This window comes from Rhinopithecus bieti, unplaced genomic scaffold, assembly GCF_001698545.2.
Source record: "Rhinopithecus bieti isolate Rb0 unplaced genomic scaffold, ASM169854v2 scaffold_21726, whole genome shotgun sequence".
Classification (NCBI taxonomy): Eukaryota; Metazoa; Chordata; class Mammalia; order Primates; family Cercopithecidae; genus Rhinopithecus; species Rhinopithecus bieti.
Genome location: NW_016811100.1, coordinates 2,855,912 through 2,863,439, shown reverse-complemented (window position 1 = coordinate 2,863,439; position 7,528 = coordinate 2,855,912).

Here is a 7,528-nt window from a genome sequence, read left to right as displayed (position 1 = left end):
AAAAAAATAAAAAATAAAATAAATAAAATAAAATAAATAAGTTCACGATCCTAAATTGTTGAAAAATAATTTACTTTTCACTTCAGTCTCTGAGAAAAAAAAAACACCAAAACTTTTCGAAGTCTTCTTTCCTGTCCGTCATTCTTCCACCCTACAGACTCTCCTCTATCCAGGTTTTCTTAGATTCGACTCAATCTTTGTCTTTCCTGCCCCTTCACCTTTCTCTGTCATTTTTTTCCTGCCAGTGGCTCACTAATCTCAGAGGTACGGCCCTGCACCCTCTCGTGCTGCTTCAGCGGGTGGGGGCATGTCTGTGCTAGGGGAGAGACACTTTACCTGTTGCCCCCATGCACAGGACACAATGTCCTGACCTTTGACTGCCCATGACATGAGCTCCTTTCTTGTGGAACAAGGGCGGCTTCTTTGCTTTCATTCGTGTCATACTAAATTTATTACTTTTAGAGACTGTCCTTTATTTCAGGACATCCTGCCTGCCTTTGAGTGTTGGAATGTCATACCTTTGACAAAATAATGGTAACAGTAAGTGGTAGATATTTTGGTGTTTCTTTTTCATGTATTTTGCTAAATAAAACGTTTGCAGCCCTATGGCAGCTCTCAAAACTTTCCTTAAATTTTACAAGTCCAAAAGTCTGAGAATCGTTATAGGAGGACAATATACAAAGCAGGAAAGAGGAAGCATTTAGAACCATTGGTCTGAAACAACATGACTGCTCTCACTCTTGGAAGATGAATTTGAGGAGAGGCCAGGCGCAGTGGCTCACACCTGTAATCCCAGCACTTTGGGAGGCTGAGGCTGGTGGATCAGTTAAGGCCAGGGGTTTGATACCAACCTGGCCAACATGGCAAAATCTCATCTCTACTAAAAATACAAAAAGCAGCCAGGTGTGGTTGTGCACACCTGTAATCCCAGCCACTTGGGAGGTTGAAGCAGGAGAACTGCTTAAACCCAAGAGGCTGAGGTTGCAGTGAGCCGAGATCGTGCCTTTCCATTCCAGTCTGGGCAACAGAGCCAGACTCCATCTCAAAATAATAATAACAATAATAATTTGAGGAGACGTTGGGGAAGAAAAGGAAAGGAACAACAGGGTTTAGTCACACACCAGTCACTATGTGAGGGTTCTTTACACGCATGATTATATATGTAGGTATTATCAATGGTACTGATGATGAAACCGAGTTTCATAGAGGTTAAGAAAATTGGTCAAAACCACTGAGCAGGAAGGTGGCATAGCTGGAGATAGTCGGGGCAGTCCCACAGCAGTGGCAGGACATTAGCTGTTGACTTCAGAAACAACAGAATTAATGGTTGGGTCCTAGGTCAGTGTAGGAACCCCAGACAAAGGGTCGGGGGAAAGTCTGCCTCATTCCTGAAGGATAGACAGGTACATTCTCCTGAAATAGAAATCATCTGAAGAGCCTCAGAGATGGAGCCAAGCAAATAAAAGATGATTATCTGCAACCTCACTAAATCACCACTCATCACACGTCTACCCACATCCACACAGAGGGTCATACAGAAGTTTAATTCCCCATCCACCAGCTGCCTCTGCTGTGATCTCAACCACAGAACTTTGCCTCAAGTTATCAATAGTTTTTTTCTTTCTTTCTTTTTGACTGAGCTAGCTCTACCAGTGCATCCTGACAGTATAATTAACACTAGCCTGGGGAGAGGAATTGTTCGGCATTAAAAAAATAAGTATTGTAGACAGATACTTTTAGATCTTCTCGCATGGCTGAGGAAGAATCAGTACACAGAGCGTGAAGTCAAGAGAAGTCAAAGAACAAAAGAAAAAGAATGCTAATGAATTCTCAGATGTGTTGGAAACCTGTTAAGTCCTAGGTTTGACACTAGATGTGGAGTTAAGTGATTTTTAATTTTTTTAAATTGTAATTTTAAGATTGAATATAATCCAAGAATGCTGTCTGTCACTTTACAAAACCTCACTAATGGTTACACATGAGGGACATATTAACTCCCACCAAAGGGATTCCCCTAGGAGTCAGACTTCCAAGAGTTTGGGACAAAGGTGATCTTCCATGAAATTATGCATCTATTTTCCTGTACAGATTTCTAACTGTGCTGGTTACGTTTGTCAGGAGGGCCACGTTGCAAAGTTATGAGGTTTTGGAGGTAGATAGGGAGGTTATCTAGTTTAATATCTCAGTTTAAAAAGCAAGGAAATAGGCATATTACAGTCCAACAACTATGACATCAGTGACAACCATAGGATAAAAACCAGGCCCTGTGGATCTTGATGAGAGAACCATTCTGTCTCATCACTGGACAGTTCTGGGGTTCAGGAGTCTCATTGATACAAGTATCTCCAACTCTCATGTTTCAGATTGTCCTGTGAGTTTAGTGGTAATAAAATGCTGTCTTTCATAAATCAGCAACTTCTTAATTGAACACAACGGCATTGTCCCCAAACAATCATCTAGGAAAGTAAGAGTTAGAGAAGTATTTCCGGAACTAATTCTCTGAGATGTTTCTGAATTTACATGTAAATTAGTCTACTAGCTTTTAATATAAAATAAGATAATATATAGGAAAATGTGTGGTTGACCATTTAGAACCCTTTTAATGTGATATGCTGTTGTTATTATTATTGTTATTACTTTCACTATTACCATATTTGAATTTGGTGTTGTGTTGAGACATATAGTAAAATAAACACCAATTTAGGCTAGCTGACAGAGGACAATCTAACTCATACTCTATGTTATTAAAATATACTTTTGGTATGGTTAAGTCCATGGTCTCTCTCAACATTATTGCTGAAAAGTATAACCAAACATGGGTTTTTGTCTGTCCTGCTACAGGATAAGAAACATTTGTATGTGAAACAGTACATTTGCATGCTATGACTAATGTGCTAGATTCTTTAAAAATAAATTTATTATCTTAATTATTATAAATATGTCTACATATTAAAACCTCTTGAATTCAGGTTTCCAAAAATGCAGAGCTCAAACTCATTTTCTCTTTGTCAAAATGAAATGTACCTTTTCTTTCAAGATAATGTAAAGGTATATTTCAGTACAGCACAAGCTGAATTAAAGAAATTTAAATATCTGGTCTCTGGAAAGTAATTCTATTTGAGTCTTTCAAAATCCTACACTGCTGCCATCTGGTGGTCAAATGTGGTTCTCTACTATTATTTTTTAAATTACAATGATTTTTCTTAAAAAATAACAATGTAAACTCTACCAATAGGTGGATACTGTTGCAAATTTAAATGTATTGCCATAAAGAAAATGCAAGTACATAATTAAAATAATTACCTGCAAAAGTGTATGTTTATATTAGTATTTATACCTAAAGAATTTACTTGGATATGTTCTATAGTGGGTTATTAATTACTACATAGAACAAGGTCCCTGCCTGGTGAATACAACCCCAAAACAAGGAGGAATCATCTTTGCTAATTACACTTTACGTATTTTGTTAATATACCGTAGAGTTTAACAGTTTGTGGATTTTAGAGTTGCATGGCCATGGGTCCAAAGCACATAAGGTCCTACTACTTATTAGCTAAGTGACTTTTGGCAGATTACCTAACTGCTCCTCTTCTCATCTGGAAAATGAGAATAATTACACTGAACTCTCAGATTTATTGTAAGGTTTAACTGTTCATGTATATAAAGTATCTGACACTTAGTAAGCATAGAATTAATGATAGCAATTACTGTCCTAAATAACATTTCTGTCCTAAAGAGCAACATAGATTAGATGCAAGAAGAATATACAGTTGGTATATTTTCCCTAACCCTGAATTTTCAGTCAACTTGTACCTGAAGTGCAAATCAATCATCTTCTTTCTACCTTTCCCATGTAAACATTTAGGAAGAGATTGTAACTACTCCAACTATGAGTATTGTCTCTTGAAAGGCAAAATATTTGTCTTAGTCCATTTCGGGTTACTGTAACAGAATGCCACAGACTGAGTAATTTACAAAGAAAAGAAAGCTATTGGCTGGGTGCGGTGGCTCACACCTGTAATCTCAGCACTTTGGGAGGCTGAGGTGGGAGGATCACCTGAGGTCGGGAGTTCAAGACCAGCCTGACCAACATAGAGAAACCCCATCTCTACTAAAAATACAAAATTAGCCAGGTGTGGTGGCACATGCTTGTAATCCCAGCTACTCAGGAGGCTGAGGCAGGAGAATTGCTTGAAGCCGGGAGGCCGAGGTTGCGGTGAGCCGAGATCGTGCCATTGTACTCCAGCCTGGGCAACAAGAGCAAAACTCTGTCAAAAAAAAAAAAAGAAAGAAAGAAAGAAAAAAAGAAAAAGAAAGTAACTTTTTACACTTCTGGAGGCTGGAAAGTTCAAGGTAGAGGGGCCGCCTCTGGTGAGGACCTTTCTGCTGTGGCAGAAGTTTGAGGGGCAATAGAGCACAAGAGAGCAAGAGCAAGACAGGGATGAACTCACTTTTATAACAAAGCCACCCTCATAATGGCATTCATCTGTTCATGAGCCCTCATGACCTAATCACTTCTTACTAAGCCCCACCTATCAACACTGTCACATTTGGGATTAAAGAATTTTAGGGGACACATTTGATCCATAGTAATATTTCTTGCTATTTTCAAAATAGACAAGAATATAAGAAATTTATACTCAAACATAGGAAGAATGGGAAATGTTCACTGAATTCAATTTATACCTTTAAATCAGCAGCCCCTAACCTTTTCTGGCACCAGAGACCAGTTTCACGGAAGGCAATTTTTCCACAGGGGATTGGGGGAGGTTTCGGGATGAAACTGTTCCTCCTCAGAAAATCAAGCATTTAGTTAGATTCTTATAAGGAGAGCACAACCTAGATCCCCCACATGCGCAGTTCACAATAGGGTTCAGGTTCCTATAAGAATCTAATGCTGCTGCTGATCTGACAGGAGGCAGAGCTCAGGTGGTAATGTTCGATGGCCTACCACTCACCTCCTCCTGGGCAGCCCAGTTCCTAACAGGCCACAGAGTGGTACTGGTTCACAGCCAGGCGACTGGGGACCCCTGCTTTAAATGACTGATTTAAAGGGCAAACTAGAGACAGTGACATCATTTAGAGAGGTTTTGTGATTCTGATAATTCTCTACCTTTCTAGGCATTCCAAACTAGAAGCAGGTGTTATCTGGACAGTCAGTTGCTACCCCCTGCTAATCCCTGAAAGAGGTAATCTGCCACCCAGGAACTAACATTGACTCATCAGAAATTGTTTCATACACTCTGGTTTCCCAAAGGACTTGACTCAGATGCTTACCCTTAAATTGTTCTGTATTAGGGTATTTTGCAGCAGGAAAAGAGCATGAGAAGTTTGATCTTGACATGGCACACTCCAGGTGACTGCAGAACCCACCCAGAACAGGCTGGCTGGACTTGATCCTCCAAATCTGCAAGTTAATAACATTCATTAAGTGCCACACGTAAGCTTGTATTGACTACTGTGCTAGATAAAGACAATGTCTATTTTCAAGGAAAATAAGTCAGGCTGGGAAAGTCCAACAATAGCAAAAAAAGTATGAAGAAACATCATATTATAGTAATATGATGCAGAGACAGTACATGGTTCTGTGCAGTATGAAGAAGGATAAGATCAGAGTACACTGATTGGCATGATTTTAACACTTGAGTGTGTCCTACTCACAATAAACATGATTATCAGGAGCTCGGTACCTTCTGTCTACCACATAGCTCACCCCTGATCTGTATTTGTCCCCCAAAAGGTGAATAGCTGAATCACTTAAAGCATCCTTTATTAATCACCAGTTACTATGTACATCGAGCCTCTGAAACAATTTCAGTGTAACATTCTTGTTCTAGGGGCATATAAACAAAAATTGGTTTATAAATTTGAGTTAATAAGCTTGAAAACAAACTAGAGAGAAATTAATGTACAGTTCGGGTTTCTCATAATCAACCCCCAGATGCGAGAGTCTAGACAGGCAATAATAAAGATTAACAATCTTATCAGGATTATGAGGCAGCAAATTATTGAAAAAGATACTATGATTTATTATCATCATCAAAAGAACTATTCCAGAGCCACAGAAAATAATGCGAGTCAAATTCCAGAAGAGACACAGGCAATTGTTAATCCCTAAGATGACTTGTATCTTGGTATCTCAAAATTATTTGAAAATGCAACGAAGAAATAAATTTTGTCTATCTTGGAAAAAAGGACATGATGTCAAATTATTAGTACACATTTATAAGAGCCTGAGCCACATCAGACCACATCACATCTTTTGACAGAACTGAATGAGTACACAGGAACACCAGGCTAATGATAACCTATTTAGATTTTAACAAAGCACTCAACACTGTTTTATGATGAAAATCCATGAGAAGTCTGTAGATATGTAGGTAAAGGAGCTAACGTTGACATAGTAATTAAATAACCAGTTTCTAGAAAGCTTAGATAAATAACAGTGCTGTTGTCTGTTATATTTCTTCTTGGGTTCCAAATGGCAATATAGGGATTTTTTTATGTGTCCCAACTTTGTAAATTAAAAGATGTGTCTCAGAGCACATAAACTCTGAGAGCATGTGATGTATCACAGAAAAGATATAGTAAAGGGGCACTAAGGGGGAAAATTGCAGAAACCTCGGAAGGTGGCACAGAGAATTGCAGAAAAGTTAGGTTGAAAGGAGAATCAGCCTCTTGGTTGATCATTGTTTAGTCATATCCTGCAGGACACCATGAACTCAAATAAATGTTCTGAGTTTGTTCCTTTAGCTATTCGTGTCCCTCATTCTCGATGACTGAAACCAGATTTTCCCCTCTGATCTAGGACAGGGGTTTCATATGTTTTGTCGACTGCTATATCCCTAGTACTTAGAAAATTGCTTCATAAATAGTTGTCAAATGAATAGTAAAAATGGTCATATGTTCAATGAAATTATCTACCCATTGGATACAATGTATCAAATCAATAGCTTTTCTCTGTAGTAATAAAAAACACTTACAAATGCAAATGGAAGACTATTCCTTTCACAAAAATGATAAAAACTATAGCATAGTAACAATACAAGCACAGCACATATATGAAGAACAGTGTAAATCTTATCAGAAGACACAAAACAAAATCGGAACAAATGCAAAGATGTACCATTGTTGGATGGGAAGATAATAATAAAAATGTCATTTTTCGGTGGGCGGAGCAAGATGGCCGAATAGGAACAGCTCCAGTCTCCAACTCCCAGCGCGAGCGACACAGAAGACCGGTGATTTCTGCATTTTCAACGGAGGTACTGGGGACATCTCACTAGGGAGTGCCGGACAATTGGTGCTGATCAGCTGCTGCAGCCTGACCAGCAAGAGCTGAAGCAGGGCGAGGCATCGCCTCACCTTGGAAGTGCAAGGGGGAAGGGAATCCCTTTTCCTAGCCAGGGGAACTGAGACACACAACACCTGGAAAATCGGGTAACACCCACCCCAATACTGCGCTTTAAGCAACGGGCACACCAGAAGAATATATCCCTCACCTGGCCGGGACGGCCACACGCCCATG